Source organism: Scyliorhinus canicula, chromosome 9 (assembly GCF_902713615.1).
Source record: "Scyliorhinus canicula chromosome 9, sScyCan1.1, whole genome shotgun sequence".
Classification (NCBI taxonomy): Eukaryota; Metazoa; Chordata; class Chondrichthyes; order Carcharhiniformes; family Scyliorhinidae; genus Scyliorhinus; species Scyliorhinus canicula.
In genome coordinates, this window is record NC_052154.1 from 151713540 (window position 1) to 151733550 (window position 20011).

Below are 20011 nucleotides of genomic sequence, written 5' to 3' on the forward strand. Positions count from 1 at the left end.
CCGCTGATCGGTAGGCCCTGATCGCGGACGAGGCCACCGTGCCAACCCCGCCCCCCGCCCCTCCCCCCCCTTCCAGGACGGACCCCAGACTTACCTTCCAGGTCCCGCCGTGTGGGACCCGAGTAACCCACGCCGGCGGTACACAGCCAAACCCGTCGGCCACTCGGCCCATCGGGGCCTGGAGAATCGCCGGGGAGGACCGCTGTCAACGGCCCCCGACCGGCACGGCGGGAATCCCACGTGCACCCGAGAATCGGCGCCAGAGAATGAGGAAGCCGGTGCCGGTGCCGGTGCCGGGGCGCCCCCCCCCCCTCCCCCCGGGATTCTCCGACCCAGCACCGCATCGGAGAATCTCGGCCATCATGTGGAGGGCGCCGGGCCCCCCCCCCCGCGCGCCCCCCCTCCGCGCCCCCCCCACCCTGCGCGCCCCCCCCCCCCGCGCCCCCCCCCCGCCCCCCCCGCGCGCGCCCCCCCCCCCGTGATTCTCCGACCCAGCACCGCATCGGAGAATCTCGGCCATTATGTGGAGGGCGCCGGCCCCCCCCCCGCGCGCCCCCCCTCCGCGCCCCCCCCACCCTGCGCGCCCCCCCCCCCCCCGCGCACGCCCCCCCCCCCCCGCCCCCCCCCCCGGGATTCTCCGACCCAGCACCGCATCGGAGAATCTCGGCCATCATGTGGAGGGCGCCGGGCCCCCCCCCGCGCGCCCCCCCTCCGCGCCCCCCCACCCTGCGCGCCCCCCCCCCCGCGCGCCCCCCACCCGCGCGCGCCCCCCCCCGGGATTCTCCGACCCAGCACCGCATCGGAGAATCTCGGCCATCATGTGGAGGGCGCCGCCCCCCCCCCCCGCGCGCCCCCCTCCGCGCCCCCCCCACCCTGCGCGCCCCCCCCCGCGCGCCCCCCCCACCCCCCCCCCCGCGCGCGCCCCCCCCCCCCGGGATTCTCCGACCCAGCACCGCATCGGAGAATCTCGGCCATCATGTGGAGGGCGCCGCCCCCCCCCGCGCGCCCCCCCTCCGCGCGCCCCCCCGCGCGGCCCCCCCGCGCCCCCCCGCGCCCCGCCCCCCCCCCCCCCGGGATTCTCCGACCCAGCACCGCATCGGAGAATCTCGGCCATCATGTGGAGTGAATCTAAATGTCTAAAGATTTCTGGGGTCCTCAGAAGGAGGCCAAGATGGATCATCTATTCGGCACATCTGGCCGAAGATGGCTGCAAATACTTCAGCCTTATCTTTGCACTGCTGAGCTCCCCCATCATTGAGGTTGGGGATATTTTAGGAGCCTCCTCCTCCAGTTCGTTGTTTAATTGTCCACCACCAATCATGACTAGGTGTGGTAGGAGGGCAGAGTTTAGACCTAATCTGTTGATTTGAGGATCACTTAGTTCTATCTGTTGTTTTTTTGTTTCTGTTGTTTGGCAGGCAAGCAGTCCTCTGTTTTAGGGCTTTACTCTCCATATAGTCATATTCTATCTCACCTGGGAGTGCTTGATCCCAGCATTGGCTACCCAAACAAAGAGAGCACCCTGTTCACATGTAATTTAAATCAATTTGAAATTCACAATATTTCCATTTGCTTCAGATCAATTGCTAGTTTACAGACAATTATAATCAGTCCAATTGGCTGGTAGGGATCATTAGTTGGAACATTGGACACTAAAGCGGGGAAGAGGTGGCATGGAGATGGTATTGTGGGGCTGGTAATCTACAGGCCCAGGCAGCTGTTTTGGTAGCTGAATGTCCCCTCATTATGTTGTACCATTATATTGCAGCTGGTAGAATTTAAATTCAAGTTAATAAAATTATGGAATATAAAGCTAGTCCCAGTAATAGTTGTCTTGATGTTATAATAATATAAAAGCACCAATTACTCATAAGGAACTGGATAAATATGTTTAGGTTCATTTATTTAAACTAGGCACATGAGAACACACAGAATGCTTCAAACCATCAGCAGCAGCACTGTGTGTGTGTGCCCTGATCAAAAGCAAAAGTGAAACTAAGACTGCTTATCGATTGTTGTAAAAGCCCATCTGGTTTACTAATGTCCTTTAGGAAGGTAAATCTGCCATCCTTATCCAGTCTGGCCTTTATGTGACTTGAGACCCACAGTAATGTGGTTGACTCTTAACTACCATCTGAAATGGCCTTGCAAGCCATTGAGGTCAACGGCAATTAAGGAAGGACAACAAATGTTGGGCTTTCCTGTCAACAGGGGTGGTACCAGGGGATTGGAGAGTGGGGAATGTCGTGCCCCTGTTCAAAAAAGGGAATAGGGATAACCTTGGGAATTACAGGCCAATTAGTCTTACTTCGGTGGCAGGAAAAGTAATGGAAAGGGTACTGAAGGATAGGATTTCTGAGCATCTGGAAAGACACTGCTTGATTAGGGATAGTCAGCACGGATTTGTGAGGGGTAGGTCTTGCCTTACAAGTCTTATTGAATTCTTTGAGGAGGTGACCAAGCATGTGGATGAAGGTAAAGAGTGGATGTATTGTACATGGATTTTAGTAAGGCATTTGATAAGGTTCCCCATGGTAGGCTTATGCAGAAAGTAAGGAGGCATGGGATAGTGGGAAATTTGGCCAGTTGGATAACGAACTGGCTAGCCAATAGAAGTCAGAGAGTGATAGTGGATGGCAAATATTCAGCCTGGAGCCCAGTTACCAGTGGCGTACTGCAGGGATCAGTTCTGGGTCCTCGGTTGTTTGTGATTTTCATTAATAACTTGGATGAGGGAGTTGAAGGATGGGTCAGTAAATTTGCAGACGATAAGAAGATTGGTGGAGTTGTGGATAGTGAGGAGAGCTGTTGTCGGCTGCAAAGAGACATAGATAGGATGCAGAGCTGGGCTGAGAAGTGGCAGATGGAGTTTAACTCTGAAAAGTGTGAGGTTGTCCATTTTGGAAGGTCAAATATGAATGCGGAATACAGGGTTAACGGTATGGTTCTTGGCAATGTGGAGGAGCAGAGAGATCTTGGGGTCTATGTTCATAAATCTTTGAAAGTTGCCATAGAGCTGTGAAGAAGGCCTATGGTGTGCTAGCGTTCATTAGCAGAGGGATTTAATTTAAGAGCCGTGAGGTGATGATGCAGCTGTACAAAACCTTGGTAAGGCCACATTTGGAGTACTGTGTGCAGTTCTGGTCGCCTCATTTTAGGAAGGATGTGGAAGCTTTGGAAAAGGTGCAAAGGAGATTTACCAGGATGTTGCCTGAAATGGAGAGTAGGTCTTATGCGGAAAGGTTGAGGGTGCTAGGCCTTTTTTCATTAGAACGGAGAAGGATGAGGGGCGACTTGACAGAGGTTTATAAGATGATCAGGGGAATAGATAGAGTAGACAGTCAGAGACTTTTTCCCCGGGTGGAACAAACCATTACAAGGGGACATAAATTTAAGGTGAATGGTGGAAGATATAGGGGGGATGTCAGAGGTAGGTTCTTTACCCAGAGAGTAGTGGGGGCATGGAATGCACTGCCTGTGGAAGTAGTTGAGTCGGAAACATTAGGGACCTTCAAGCGGCTATTGGATAGGTACATGGATTACGGTAGAATGATGGAGTGTAGATTAATTTGTTCTTAAGGGCAGCACGGTAGCATTGTGGATAGCATAATTGCTTCACAGCTCCAGGGTCCAATGTTCGATTCTGGCTTGGGTCATTGTCTGTGCGGAGTCTGCACATCCTCCCCGTGTGTGTGTGGGTTTCCTCCGGGTGCTCCGGTTTCCTCCCACGGTCCAAAGATGTGCAGGTTAGGTGGATTGGCCATGATAAATTGCCCTTAGTGTCCAAAATTGCCCTTAGTGTTGGGTGGAGTTACTGGGTTATGGGGATAGGGTGGAGGTATTGACCTTGGCTAGGGTGCTCTTTCCAGGAGCCGGTGCAGACTCGATGGGCCGAATGGCCTCCTTCTACACTGTAAATTCTATGATAATCTATAATTAATCTCGGACAAAAAGGCCCAAAACCAAACTATAAATAAATGCCTATAAACATGTGCCTCGGCCATATTGAGGAATGTAAAATATGTATGCTGGCTAAAGGGGGCGGCCACAACTGTTGTTATAAAGATGCTTACCTGTAAATATACATGTTAAATTTTTGTGTTTTCTTTTTCTCTCTCTAATAATTTTTAACTTGTCATATATAAAACATGAAAACTCAATAAAAAACATTTATAAAAAAAAAATTAATCTAGGACAAAGGTTCGGCACAACATCGTGGGCCAAAGGGCCTGTTCTGTGCTGTATTTTTCTATGTTCTATGTTCTATGTTCCATTGATTCCCGCATCCCCTCAAAGAAAAATAAATTGCCTGTTTGCTGAATTTGCCCAGCCTACTCTGATTGCTGGCATCTGCTCCATGATATTTTTTAGGGTTTAATTTGCAGTTGCAGATTGTAAACCAAACTTGCAGTGTACATGGACGTACAATCCCAAATCTGGAACCAAGCCAAGTGAGACTTAGTGAAGTAGCAAACACCCCATGGAAGGCAAATCCAGTGTGATATCAAACTGGGTTTCCTAAGTGCACCAGGCATGTTGGTAGTCAGCTCTTCCCAACTGTGTATCAGGTTATTTGGACAACTAAGTTGGAGTTGCAGTAAGACAGGGTCATATAGAGAGGTTCACCTGAGCTGTTCTTGCCCCATTGCAGCAATTTAACTTGAACAACGGCAACCTGTACTGATATAGCTCCTTTAAAGTATCTAAAAGCCTCAAGGTGCTTCAAAGGAATATGTATCAAAGTGTGACGCCAATTGATATAGAGACATTAGAACAAGTGGTCTGATGCTTGTTTAAAGAGGCCATTTTAAGGAGCATCTTAAGAGGAGAGAGGTGGAGAGGTTTAAGGAATTCCAGATCCCTGGGCCTTGGCAGCTGATAGTACGGCCGCCAATGGTGAAGCAATTAAAATTGCAGAGGTGTATTTCTCAGTTACTAGAATGCCCCTTCATATCTGTACACTTTTCAAAGGCTATTCTTCTTTTATTGCCTCGGCTTTCCAAACCATCGTACTGTATCCTATTTCTCCATATAGACATGCACCTGCTGCGTAATCCCAGCACTTTCTGTTTCTGTCTGTGTTTACTTTCTGTATCAGCCTCATAGAAATCATTTATTGCTTCAAATTTTCATAATTATTTGGGTTTCTGCTGATCAAAAGGCCCTGTTTGTACTATTTATACCCACAGCCTCGCTGTTAGATATTAAAATGTGCATTATAAATGCAGATCCAGGAAGCGGGTGCTGCTTTTCCCACTGTTTGTTTACAGTATTCATTCACTCGTTATCTCCTTTGCTCCTGTTATGAGTATTTAATTAAATGTACGTTTGATATGAACTTGGCTCCAGGACTTCAAAGCAGCTGTTGTCGAGGCTTTCCAATTAGAATGATGAAAATATAAACATTTAATTATTTCTGTTCATGGCTTTAACTCACAGTCCACTGCTGGCTTTAACATTTAAGCTTCTCATCCTCGTGCTCAAATCCTTCTACAACCTCGCCTCCTCCCTATCTTTGTAACCTTGTCCAGACCTTCAGTCCGCTGATATCTCTGTGACCCTCCAATTCGGAACCATTGCACAACCCTAGTGTCCTTCAATCAACCACTGGCTGCTGTGGTTAGACCCTAAGCTGTGGGATTCCCTCACTAAACCTCTTTCCCCAAGATCCTGTAGAAAATCTATGGCCAAAGCTTTCCGGCTGTTCCTGCCAGTGGCATCTTCCGGTCCTACCCGTGGTGACCCCGCCCCCCATCGCTAGTTCCCCTGCAGCGGAGGGTGCAAACAATGGGAAAACCCTTTGACAGCGACGGCCAATGGTGGGCCGCTTCTGCCAACCTAAAACATGTCACGGGGTGGGCAGAAAATCCCACCCTGTGCCTTTGTTACTTTTTTAAAATGTATTAATGGAATGTGGGCATCGCTGGCTCGGCCAGCATTTATTACCCATTCCTAATTGCCCTTGTCAGGGTGGTGGTGAGCCACCTTCGTGAAACATTGCAGTCCCTGTGGTGTTGGTACAACCACAATGCTGTAAGGGACGGAGTTCTAGGATTTTAACCCAACGACAGTGAAGGAACGGCAATATAAATCCAAGTCAGGATGGTGAGTCGCTTTAATGGGATCTTTCATTTGGCGGTGTTCCCATGTATCTGTTGCCCTTGTCGTTTTAGATGGCAGGGATCGTGGGTTTGAAAGGTGTTGCCGAAGGAGCCTTGGTGAGTTTCTGCAGAGCAGTATTTATTGGCGGCTTTGCTATACCCCCAGAGATAGCCCTGCCGTTGGGAGAATGTCGAGGGCACCATACAATGGCCTCGAATTGAGCCTTTAATAATGTAAATTGGTTGCCTGCCTCCTCAGGCCAGACAGACAGTGTCCTCTCATCCAGTCTCCCCATTGATAAAATGGAGCTATTCTGCCCTCTTTGATTTTACTGGTGCAGGTGCTTCAATCCCACCTCCTGGTATAATCCGAGCCTTTGACCGGAATTTTCCAATCCCACCATGGCCAAAACCATCGCAGCGGGACGGAAATTTTGATGGAATAGTCAAAGGTCATGTTGAGTTAGGGAGGAATTTCTGGTCCAGCGGTAGGCGGGACTGAAATACCCTGAAATTTTTCTGAGAGTCAAAAGATTATGGACTGGGTTCTCCGTTCTTGAGACTAAGTGTTGTCACCAGGGCAGGATTCGTGGACTTCCACGACAGCAAAACTGGCGCCGAACCTGGACCAATTCAGCGACCGTAGAGGGACTAACACCAGCGGCACGTGAAACAAAACCGATACCAATGAAAAACGGTGAGCAATTCGCTGGGTCCATGATTGACACTCGGGAGTCTGACAAGCTGCAGCCGCATATACACATTACAATCCCCACACACACATCCCAGCCAACAAGATGGCGCTGGTTATGCTGGAGCATGCCCATACAGCTGATGGGTTGGATGGGGCCAGAGGGCACTTATGCGGTGGCCTGAGGGGGACACCTGTACGGCCCATGGCCGTAAATTCACAGTGGGCTGTCAGCGGCCTGCGCAGCTGCCTTTTTGGATGCAGCAATGGTATTCCATGTCCGTTCACCCTGACCCCACAGCCCACCCCCTGGCCAACCCCAGCTACTCCCCCCGGCCCTGACAGAAGCCCCCCAGCCAATGGCACAACTGTCAGCAAACAATGCCAATGTTGGACACTTTCCATACCCCTCTCTCTCCCTCAGCAACCATAGCGCCTGTTTCACAATTTTTAAAAGCACAAGTGACCCGCACTATCGGAAACTCGGCCCATTGGAGGTGGAGAATCGTGGAAGCCCCGGAGAATACCTGGTCAGGCCCACTAATTATATGCAAACAGTGTTTACTGTACGTGCGTTCCAGACCGCATTGTCGCTGCTGTTGAGGTGACGGAGAATTGGGATTTGGCGTCAAAACAGCGCCCGCTGTGCTTTTGGCATCGGAAACTATTCTCCGCCCAATGGCATTTCCCAATTTCAGCATCAGCCAATGGAGAATCCTGCCCGATGCGTTTTAATCCCACAACAAGACATGGACATGCTGCGACAGGCTCAGCAGGTACTGAGGGGTGCTGCATTGGCAGAGAGGCTGTATTTCAGCCAGAGGGCTCATTCTATGGATAAGGAAACCATTTGGAGTGTTAGACAGGCAGCCAACTTGCTATCACACACCTCTGCATTAATGCTGTGGAGAAACTTTACCTTCCCCCTCAGTTCCCCCACCAGCCCTCGCACATTTACCATTGCTGCTTCTTCACTTTTGGTTGAGTGTAATGTGGGGAACAACAACTTGAGTGATGGGGTAGTGCCTACAAAGCCTTCCACCACCCATGTTAATATTACAGCCGGTGTTATCTGCGGTACCAGTACTTGAAGATAAATGGAGCTCATCTGGAATTTGAGCGCTTGTGTGTACAAAATTTCAACAACTAAAAGTTACATTTTTATGGAACCTTTAACATAGGGTCAGGTACTAGAAGTCTTAATGGCCATTTCAGCCCAGGAATGTGTTTCAGAGGTGCCAATGCAAACTGAATTAAATCAGAAGTGATCCTCTCAGTTCAGCTCACCATAAAATAAACATTACGAGATTAGGAATCAGGAAGCCATTTAACCGGTTCTACCAATCCACGAGGTCATGCATGGTAGAATTATCAGATAGCATTGACACTTGCAGGGAGTTTGTGCCCACGCTCACTGCACATATTGCCACGAATTGGAAAAAACAAGATTCTCACTGGTAAGATCTCACAGCGGGATTGTTCGTCACTCACACCCCCCCCCCCCCCCCCCCCCCAATTGACATAACGAGGTTCCTTTCATTGAAACGCATGAACGTATAATTATACTTTCCTGCTATATCATCCCCCCACGCTGGGATCCCCTCCTCGCCGGCGACGTCACATCTGCGAGGTTTACAACAGGTCTTGAGCAATCTGAACTGGGTGAAGACACCATGCAGGGGCATACAGGCACGCACAGCCCCCAGGGTGGAGAGGTATATGCCTGGGCAGTGCCAGGCGGACCGTTGTGGAGAGGGTTCCCCATGTCAATGGAGAAGGGAGGTTTCCAGTGTATATGTGGGTTGTGGTTCCTTGTGCATGGGGGTGTCCCCGAGGAGGGGGTGGTTGCCCGTATGCATGCGGGAGGTCTTCCGTGTGTGTGGAGGGAGAATTCCTCTCTTTTTTTTTTAAAACTTGAGATCGGGCACCCTTTAAAAATGGCACCCCACCTACGGAAACCCGATGTTGCTGGCTTTTTTAGACCTGCTCTGCCAACATGACAGCATGGCACACGCCTCCAGGATTTTATTTTTCTCAGTGCTGGACAATATGATGAGAAAAGCCTGCTGTGCAGCCAGCAGAAAGGAAAATTCCACCCACCAAGAAGAAATACTCCTGGGCTGGATTCCTCCCGACTCCCGCAGCGGTGAAGGTGGCTCGTAATTGGCCAGCGGCAGAATCTGCTGATCCCACCACAGCCAATGGGTTTTCCCGTTGTTCTCACCCTTCACTGCTGGTTACCCAAGTGTAAAATCCCTCTAATTGACCAGAGAATTAAAAGGTGGTCAACAAGGTAGGCTTCAGAAAGCATCTTAAAAGGTGAGTGGGATCGGGCAGCATGGTGGCGCAGTGGTTAGCACTGCTGCCTCATGGTGCTGAGAACCCGGATTCGATCCTGGCCCCAGGTTACGGTCCAGGTGGAGTTTGCAGATTCTCCCCGTGTGTGCGTGGGTTTCACCCCTACAACCAAAAGCTGTGCAGAGCAGGTGGATTGGCCACGCTAAATTGCCCCTGAATTGGAAAAAAAATTGGGCACTTTAAACTTATTTCAAAAAAGGTGAGTGAGATGGAGTGCCAGAGAGGTTTAGGGAAGGAATTCCAGAGTTTAGAGCTTTGGTAAGTGACGGTGCAGCTGCCAATGGTGGGCAATTAAAATCGGGGATGTGTTAGAGCTCAGAATTCAATGAGCGCAGATATCCTGGAGGGTCATAGGGCTGGAGGAGATTAGAGAGATAGGAAAAATGGATGAAAGCATTGCTGGACCGGGAGTAAATGTGTGTCAGTGAGCACAGGATTGATAAGGGACTTGATGCAAGTTAAGAAACAGGCACAGAACTTTGGGCGGACTTAAGTTTATGGAGAATGGAAGAAAATATTATCGAAGAAAATCTACCAATCTGAGTCTTAAAAGCTCCCAGAGTCACCCTGCTCCTGAGCTCATTGCAGCTTTGGTCCAAATATGAATGTAAGACCTGAATTCAAGAGGTGAGGTGAGGTGAGGGTGACTGCCCTCGACATCAAGGCAGCATTTGATCAAGTATGGCATCAAGAAGCCCCAGCAAAACTGGAGTCCGTGGGAATCAGGGGGAAAACTCTTCACTGGTTTGAATCATATCTGGCACAAAGGAAGGTGGTTGTGGTTGTTGGAGACCAGTTATCTCAGTCCATGGCTATCACTGCAGGAGTTCTTCAGGATAGTGTCCTCAGTTCAACCATCTTCAGCTGCTTCATCGTTGACCTTCCCTCCCTCTATCAGGTCAGAAGTGGAGATGTTCGCTAATGATTGGACAATGTTCAGTACCATTTGCAACTCCTCACCTACTAAGGCAGTCCCTGTCCATATGCAGCAAGACTTGGACAACATTCAGGCCAGGTTGACAAGTGGCATTCATGTCACTCAAGTGCTAGGCAATCACCATCTCCAACAAGAGTGAATCTAACCATCTCTCCTTGACATTCAATAGCATTACCACCGCCAAATCCTCCACTGTCAACACCCTGGGGATTGCCATTGAACAGACTAGCCATAAACTAGATTCTCCCAAAATGGGACTACATCCCTAGGCCGGTGTAAAAACACTGGCGTTTCACTCTGAAGATTCCTGTGAAAAAGTGGAGTCAATTCACTGACCTGCAGGGGTCCAGCAGGAACCCAGAGTAGTTCACGTAGCTTTAGCTGCGGATACGGGCCCCTGCACTTCCGGTTTTGAGTCCATGCATGCGCACGGCAGCGGCCTCCAGCGGCTGCTTTGAGCGCCGTGGCGGACCCGGACCGCGAGGCAGATAAAAAATGTAGATCGGCCGCGCACCCGAAGATCAAACCATGCAGATCTGTGCCCTGGCCGCCTATAAGGACCCCCCACTGGTGTACGATTCCACCCCCCCCCCCCCCCTCCCCAACCAGGGTGGCCGCAGACTGAGTCCACAGCCGCTACACGAGCACCTCGACCGGCAATAGGTGGTTAGAAACACAGCGTCGGGAACTCGGCCGGTTGGGAGCGGAGGATTGCTGGGCTGGCCTCTGACAATGGGCCTCGAGCCTCGCGGAGTACTCCGCGATCATGCCGATTATCGCGTCCCAGAGAATCACCACACCAGCGCCGGGCCCGATTTTGGCGTGAAGTTGGATTCTCCGCCCCGGCGCTTGGTTGTGGAGAATCCAGCCCACTGTCTCTACAAGAACAGGTCAGAGACTGGGAATTCTGCAACGAGTAATTTGCATCCCGACTCCCCAAAGCCTGTCCACCATCTACAAGGCACAAGTGAGGTGTGTGGTGGAATATTCTCTACTTGAATAATTGCAGTTCGAACAGCACTCAAGAAGCTCCACATCGGACAAGGTCTTCCGGTGATGACAACATGCTGAGCAGTCGCATGTTAGGTGGCTCTCTTCCCATGGACCCGATAAACAGCCACGTTTCAACTAAAACCACCAAAAAGACACAGCAATCCATTCCCCAACCGTAATAGGGCAGAGAAAGGAAGAAAGCGAGAGATTAGAGGCGAAAATGCCTGAAGTAAACCAAGCTAGAGGCAGAACAGACACCAGGAGCAGGAGGGGCCAGGGGCAAATGCACTTAGACGAGCAGACTGGCGCACGAGTCGGCGGAGTGGAGGTTTCGCTGAACTGAAGGGAGAAGGGAGCAGGACAAGTGGGAGCAAATTGCACCTGTACCACAGGGAAACTGGAAGGTATCCTTCACCGAGGGAGCACCAGCAGGAAATAAAAGCAGGGGTGAGGGCAGGCATCGAGATCGCGGTGAAGGCAGCGGTGTCCAAGGTGCTGGCTGAAATACAGCTCGCCCTGAGCAGAACAGAGAATAGATTGGAAGCCCAAGAGGCTTAAAGAGTGGGAGAAGGCCGCAACTGAGAAGAGCGACCGGATCACGGTGCTGGAAAAGGAGGTGGTGAGGCTGGCCACGAGGCAGGGAAACCTGAAGGGCAAGGTAGATGACCAAGAGAATCGCTCAAGAAGGCAAAACATACGGATTGTGGGCCTGCCGGAGGGCATCAAAGGCAGGGACCCCACGGTATACGTGGCCGAGATCCAGGATCCAAGGACTGACAGATCAAACCCCAAAACAGGGAGGACCTCAAACATGGTGAAGGAACTTGGTCGTTTTATGGAGCAGATGAGGGCAGTGGACCCCTGGAGGTTCACCCAACCAGGGGAGAAGGAGTTCTCGTTCTTCTCCCCAGTATACTTCGTATATACCAGAATTGACTTCTTTGTGGTGGGGAAAACGGTGCTTCCAGGGCTGATCAAAACGGAATGCTCCACAATTGTAATCTCCGGCCACGCTCCGCATTGTATGGATGTGAGGTTGGAGACGGACAGGGCCCAATGCCCCGCATGGAGGTTGGACACTGCCCTACTAGCTGACAAGGCTTTCAATGAAAAGGTATCGCAGGTCATAGCAGAGTATACGGAGAACAACCAAAACGGGGAGGTCTCACTCTCCAACCTTCTGGGAAGCACTAAAGGCCGTAATTAGAAGGGAAATTATCACTTTAGAAGCGCAGAGACAGGGAGGGAAGGATGGCTAGCCAGCAGCTGGTCGACTCCATACTGGAGGTAGACCGTAAGTACTCCGAGGCTCGACCGTAGAGCTCCTGGCGGAGAGGAAAGAGCTACAAAGGAACTTTGACCTGTTCTCCACCAGGAAAGCAGTGCACAACTCCACCAGGCACAGGGGACCCTATACGAACACAGAGAAAGCCAACCGCCTGCTGGCACACTAGCTGAGAAAGCAGGCAGCTACGAGAGAGATAGCCCAAATTAGAGACAGCAGAGGCACATTGGAAACAGAACCAGAAAAGGTCAGCAAAACCTTCGAGGCCCAGAAAGGGTCAGCAAAACCTTTGAGGCCTTCTACCAAGGGCTGTACACCTCAGAACCCCCAGCGGGGAAGTCGGAGATGAAACAGTTCCTTGATGGACTGGACATGCCAGTTGTGGGGGAAGACAAGAAACGGGGCTTGGAAGCACCACCAGCATTGGGGGAAACATGGAGTGTATTAGCTCCGTGCAGGCGGGGAAGACGCCGGGGCCGGAAGGGTTCTCGGCGGACGTCTATAAAAGATTTGAGACAGCACTGGCCCCGCACCTGCTGGAGATGTTCTCAGACTCGGTGGCTAGTGGCACACTCACTGCCACCCATGCTAGCACAAGCCTCAATTTTGCTAATACCCTTGCAGGCAAGGAGATGGGTTGAAGTGTGTATACTTTAATGCAAGAAGCATCAGGAATAAGGTGGATGAACTTAAGGCATGGATCTGTACTTGGGACTACGATGTGGTGGCCATCACGGAAACTTGGATAGAAGAGGGGCAGAAATGGTTGTTGAAGGTCCCTGGGTATAGATGTTTCAACAAGATTAGGGAGGATGGTAAAAGAGGTGGGGGGGGGGGGGGGGGGGTGGCATTGTTAATTAGAGATAGTATAACAGCTGCAGAAAGGCAGTTCGAGGGGGATCTGCCTACTGAGATAATATGGGTTGAAGTTAGAAATAGGAAAGGAGCAGTCACCTTGTTGGGAGTTTTCTATAGGCCCCCCCCAATAGCAGCAGAGATGTGGAGGAACAGATTGGGAAACAGATTTTGGAAAGGTGCAGAAGTCACAGGGTAGTAGTCATGGGCGACTTCAACTTCCCAAACATTGAATGGAAACTCTTTAGATCAAATAGTTTGGATGGGGTAGTGTTTGTGCAGTGTGTCCAGGAAGCTTTTCTAACACAGTATGTAGATTGTCCGATCAGAGGGGAGGCCATATTGGATTTAGTACTTGGTAATGAACCAGGGTAGGTGATAGATTTGTTAGTGGGGGAGCATTTTGGAGGTAGTGACCACAATTCTGTGACTTTCACTTTAGTAATGGAGAGGGATAGGTGCGAGCAACAGGGCAAGGTTTATAATTGGGGGAAGGGTAAATACAATGCTGTCAGACAAGAATTGAAGTGCAGAAGTTGGGAACATAGGCTGTCAGGGAAGGACACAAGTGAAATGTGGAACTTGTTCAAGGAACAGGTACTGCGTGTCTTTGATATGTATGTCCCTGTCAGGCAGGGAAGAGATGGTCGAGTGAGGGAACCATGGTTGACAAGAGAGGTTGAATGTCTTGTTAAGAGGAAGAAGGAGACTTATGTAAGGCTGAAGAAACAAGGTTCAGACAGGGCGCTGGAGGGATACAAGATAGCCAGGAGGGAACTGAAGAAAGGGATTAGGAGAGCTAAGAGAGGGCATGAAAAATCTTTGGCGGGTAGGATCAAGGAAAACCCCAAGGCCTTTTACACATATGTGAGAAATATGAGAATGACTAGAGCGAGGGTAGGTCCGATTAAGGACAGTAGCGGGAGATTGTGTATTGAGTCTGAAGAGATAGGAGAGGTCTTGAACAAGTATTTTTCTTCAGTATTTACAAACGAGAGGGGCCATATTGTTGGAAAGGACAGAGTGAAGCAGACTGATAAGCTTGAGGAGATACTTGTCAGGAAGGAAGATGTGTTGCGCGTTTTGAAAAACTTGAGGATAGACAAGTCCCCCGGGCCTGACGGGATATATCCAAGGATTCTATGGGAAGCAAGAAATGAAATTGCAGAGCCGTTCGCAATGATCTTTTCGTCCTCGCTGTCAATAGGGGTGGTACCAGAGGATTGGAGAGTGGCGAATGTCGTGCCTCTGTTCAAAAAAGGGAATAGGGATAACCCTGGGAATTACAGGCCAGTTAGTCTTACTTCGGTGGTAGGCAAAGTAATGGAAAGGGTACTGAGGGATAGGATTTCTGAGCATCTGGAAAGGCATTGCTTGATTAGGGATAGTCAGCACGGATTTGTGAGGGGTAGGTCTTGCCTTACAAGTCTTATTGAATTCTTTGAGGAGGTGACCAAGCATGTGGATGAAGGTAAAGCAGTGGATGTAGTGTACATGGATTTTAGTAAGGCATTTGATAAGGTTCCCCATGGTAGGCTTATGCAGAAAGTAAGGAGGCATGGGATAGTGGGAAATTTGGCCAGTTGGATAACAAACTGGCTAACCGATAGAAGGTGGTGGATGGCAAATATTCAGCCTGGAGCCCAGTTATCAGTGGCGTACCGCAGGGATCAGTTCTGGGTCCTCTGCTGTTTGTGATTTTCATTAACGACTTGGATGAGGGAGTTGAAGGGTGGGTCAGTAAATTTGCAGATGATACGAAGATTGGTGGAATTGTGGATAGTGAGGAGGGCTGTTGTCGGCTTCAAAGAGACATAGATAGGATGCAGAGCTGGGCTGAGAAGTGGCAGATGGAGTTTAACCCTGACAAGTGTGAGGTTGTCCATTTTGGAAGGACAAATCTGAATGCGGAATACAGGGTCAATGGTAGGATTCTTGGCAATGTGGAGGAGCAGAGAGATCTTGGGGTCTATGTTCATAGTTCTTTGAAAGTTGCCACTCAAGTGGATAGAGCTGTGAAGAAGGCCTATGGTGTGCTAGCGTTCATTAGCAAAGGGATTGAATTTAAGAGCCGTGAGGTGATGATGCAGCTGTACAAAACCTTGGTCAGGCCACATTTGGAGTACTGTGTGCAGTTCTGGTCACCTCATTTTAGGAAGGATGTGGAAGCTTTGGAAAAGGTGCAAAGGAGATTTACCAGGATGTTGCCTGGAATGGAGAGTAGGTCATACGAGGAAAGGTTGAGGGAGCTAGGCCTTTTCTCATTAGAACGGAGAAGGATGAGGGGCGACTTGATAGAGGTTTATAAGATGATCAGGGGAATAGATAGAGTAGACAGTCAGAGACTTTTTCCCGGGTGGAACACACCATTACAAGGGGACATAAATTTAAGATAAATGGTGGAAGATATAGAGGGGATGTCAGAGGTAGGTTCTTTACCCAGAGAGTAGTGGGGGCATGGAATGCACTGCCTGTGGTAGTAGTTGAGTCGGAAAAGTTAGGGACCTTCAAGCGGCTATTGGATAGGTACTTGGATTAGGGTAGAATAATGGAGTGTAGGTTAACTTCTTAAGGGCAGCACGGTAGCATTGTGGATAGCACAATTGCTTCACAGCTCCAGGGTCCCAAGTTCGATTTCGACTTGGGTCACTGTCTGTGTGGAGTCTGCACATTCTCCCCGTGACTGCGTGGGTTTCCTCCGGGTACTCCGGTTTCCTCCCACAGTCCAAAGATGTGCAGGTTGGGTGGATTGGCCATGAAAAATTGTCCAAAATTCTATGATTAACCTAGGACAAAAGTTCGGCGCAACATCGTGGGCCGAAGGGCCTGTTCTGTGCTGTATTTCTCTAAAAAAAAAGACAAAGACCCAAAGGAATGTGGGTCATACAGACCCATCTCACTGCTGAATGCAGACACCAAAATATTGGCCAAGATCCTAGCCAAAAGGTTAGAAGACTGCGTACCAGAGGTGGTCTCAGATGACCAGACGGGCTTTGTCAAAGGTAGACAGCTAACTTCGAACATCAGGCGCCCGCTGAACGCGATAATGACCCCCTCCGGGGAGAGAACACCAGAGGTGATCGTATCCCTGGACGTAGAAAAGGCCTTCGACGGAGTTGAGTGGAAGTACCTCTTAGAGGTACAAGAACGGTTCGGGCTTGGATCAGGGTTCACCTCCTGGGTGAAGCTCCTACACAATGCCCCCATGGTGAGCGTATGGACAAACAGCATCAACTGCCAGTGCTTCCAGCTGCACCAAGCAGGAATGCCCACTATCCCCGCTGCTGTTTGCCCTAGGGATCGAACCATTAGCGATCGCTCTCAGGGTGGCAAAAAAACTGGAGGGGAATCCAAAGGGGAGGGGGAGAGCACAGAGTCTCACTCTATGCAGATGACCTGCTCCTCTACATTTCAGAGCCACAAAGCAGCATGGACGGAATCATCGTGCTCCTGAAAGAGTTTGGGACCTTCTCGGGCTACAAACTCAACATGAGCAAAAGCGAGATCTTTCCGGTACACCTGCAAGGAGGGGGGAACAGCACTAAGGGAATTGCCGTTCAAACAAGCACAACATAAATTCCGCAACCTGGGGATCCAAATTGCTCATGCCTGGAAGAGGATCCACAAATGGAACCTGACCAGTCTGACAGAGGAAGTAAAGAAGGGCCAATTCTGTCACTGGGCGGCGACAGCCGAACAGGTAAGGTGATGGATCAAGGAGCCAGAAACTGAGTGGGTGCGCGCGGAGGAGGCCTCCTGCAAGGGGACCTCCCTCCGGGCCCTTGCCACAGCCGCATTCCTATCCCCATCCAAAAAACACTCCAGCAGCCCAGTGGTGGTAGCCACCTTCCAGACCTGGAACCAACCACAGTAGCAATTCGGCCTGACCAAAATGTCGGACAAGGCGCCCATCTGCAATAACCATAGGTTCGCACCAGCGCTCACTGACGCACCTTTGAAAAGTGGAGACAGGACGGGGGGACACTGACAGTTAGGGACCTATACACTGACGGCAGGGCCACAACGCTGGATAAACTGACAAAGAGATTTCAACTAGCTAAGGGTAACGAACTAACGTACCTACAACTTAAAAACTTCCTACGAAGGTGGACAAGGACGTACCCACGACCACCACGACAGCCATTACTAGAGGAGCTACTTGACGCGAACATCCTAGATAAAGGGAACTGTAGCGACATGTATGAACGACTGGTAGAAAGGGCCGACACCATACTGGATGCAACAAGAAGGAAATGGGAGGAAGACCTGGGGATCGAAATAGGGTGGGGACTCTGGAGTGAAACACTGCACAGGGTCAGCTCCCCCTCCACGTGTGCGAGGCTCAGCAACTAAAAGTGGTACATAGGGCCCACTTAACAAGAACCTGAATGAGTAGGTTCTTCCCAAAGGTGGAGGACAGATGTGAATGGTGGCGAACAGGCCGGCCAACCACGCCCACATGTTCCGGCCTTGCCCCAAACTTGTGGAGTACTGGACAGCCTTCTTTGAGGCAATGTCCAAAGTGGTGGGGGTGAGGGTGGAGCCATGCCCGAAAGTGGCGGTCTTCGGGGTATCAGACCAGCCATATCTATTCATAGGGAGGATAGCTAAACTCAAGAAAAGGAAAGGCGAACTGCAGGGCCCCCCTGCAAGGTGGGGGGGGGGGGGGGGGGGGGGGGGGGGGAAGAATGATAGAGAGAAAGCAAAGAACAATAAAGGGGAGCCGGTGAAGGGGGGGGGACACAAACTGGAAGGAGGTCACAGGAAACAACAACAACCACGGCAAACACAGCAACAGAAAGTATGAAAACACAGGAGGAAGAAATGACGAACGGTCGAAGCAGAGGTGAACGCATAACCACAGCGGCAGCGAGGGCCAACCGGGAGAAGCAAGCAGCAACATCAGGCCGCCTCACAGATATACTGCACTGTCTCTCCAATACCTCGATGTATTGGTTTAACAGGGGCTGGTTTAGCTCACTCGGCTAAATCGCTGGCTTTGAAAGCAGACCAAGCAGGCCAGCAGCACGGTTCGATTCCCGTACCAGCCTCCCCGGATAGGTGCCGGAATGTGGCGACTAGGGGCTTTTCACAGTAACTTCACTGAAGCCTACTCGTGACAATAAGCGATTTTCATTTCATTTTCATTTCATGTATATAGTCCCTCCCCACAACATGTTTCCCTTTACTGGTTGAGCATGCGATTTTGCTAACTATATAACGTTGTTGCTTTTATCTTGTGTATAATATCTTCTCAGTATTTTACTTTTCTTTTCCATGTACACCTGTAAATATAATATGTTCGATAAACCCAATTAAAACATTTTTTTTAAATGATCTAGGACAAAGGCATACCTTTCACCAACCTAAAGATTCACTCTCTCCGCCACTGTTCTCTCCACCACTGACGCACAGTGGCAGCAGTGTCTACTATCTACAAGATGCACTGCAGCAACTCATGAAGGCTCCTCCGATTATGTAAGCTGATGTATTATTTACTTTTAAAAAGTGTACTAATCACCTTTTAACCATGTAACTGTTCTTATTTTATATTAATGAATATAGACCAGTTGCTTGGTGGCCCTGTTTGTCTCAAGGTGGCAGCAGCCAACATCAACGACAACAGTACCCTGACCGGAGCACTTGCAAGAATTGTGTTTTGGGTGCAAGGCAAGATGGATAATTTAGTCAAAACACGGCCTTGCCAGAATGAACAATGTCTGCAAAATGAATGAAACTGCGAGAAAGATAGACCCTTTTTTGTGGCCGTTAGAGGAAATAAAGATATCTGTCTGTACCAGCCTGGGGATTGATAACAGTGTAAGAGACAACAAAACAGAGTCAGGCTGGCTTTAATATTTCAACATGGCTTTGTGTGAGGCCACGGACATAAAGACAAGTTAAAAAGGCACTGATGTAATTGAGAACCAATTAATTGAGCTAAAAACAGATATTACCTTATTTGGCACAAAGTCAAAGTAGATGACGAAATTATTGCTGCAGTGGATAGAGTGGTTTGCTTAGCCACTCCGAAGACACACACAGAAACTTCAGCAGTGCGTCAAACTCCAGCTCACAGGACTACTAAGTAAACAGTATTGTATGTACTATTGCATCGTGCTATTAACATAGGTGTGTCAGATTTAGTGGAACAATATCCAAATACTTGTGAGTCATTGATAGCAAGTAGAGGCAGGCCAGGTTGAAGGCCTTACAAGAGCACCTTCCAAAATCTCGAGCACTACCACGTAGGGCAGAAGACGCATGGGAACACCATCACTTCCATGTTCCCTCCAAGTCACAAACCATTCTGACTTGGAAGTATATCGATATTCGATATACACAACAGGATGAGGACATTGTCAGCATTTGTTGCTGATGGCTAATTACCCTTCAAAAGGTGATGCTGAGCTGCTTTCTCGTGCCTCTGCAGTCCACGTGGTGTAGATACACCCACACTGTTGATCAGAAGAGAATTCGAGGATTTTAATCCAGCCACATTGAAGGAATGAAAAATGAAAATTGCTTATTGTCACGAGTAGGCTTCAATGAAGTTACTGTGAAAAGCCCCTAGTCGCCACATTCCGGCGCCTGTTTGGAGAGGTTGGCACGGGAATTGAACCGTGCTGCTGGCCTGCCTTGGTCTGTTGGCCACATCCCGCCTCAATTCCGGCGGGATACGGTTGGTAATTCGTGCCCAAGGTCACTTTAAGAATTTGAACATGTGATGCATCGATGATGTCATTGGTAGTTTGGGCATGCTAATGGCCAGTCTCTTCTCACAGCCAGTG

At 49.8% G+C, this 20011-nt stretch overlaps 1 protein-coding gene across 1 annotated transcript in view; it reads right to left on the reverse strand.

The window, feature by feature from the left end:
• The window catches only part of LOC119970944 (ovochymase-2), a 126763-nt gene that overhangs the window by 45740 nt on the left and 61012 nt on the right, over positions 1 to 20011 (reverse strand). The window lies entirely within an intron of this gene.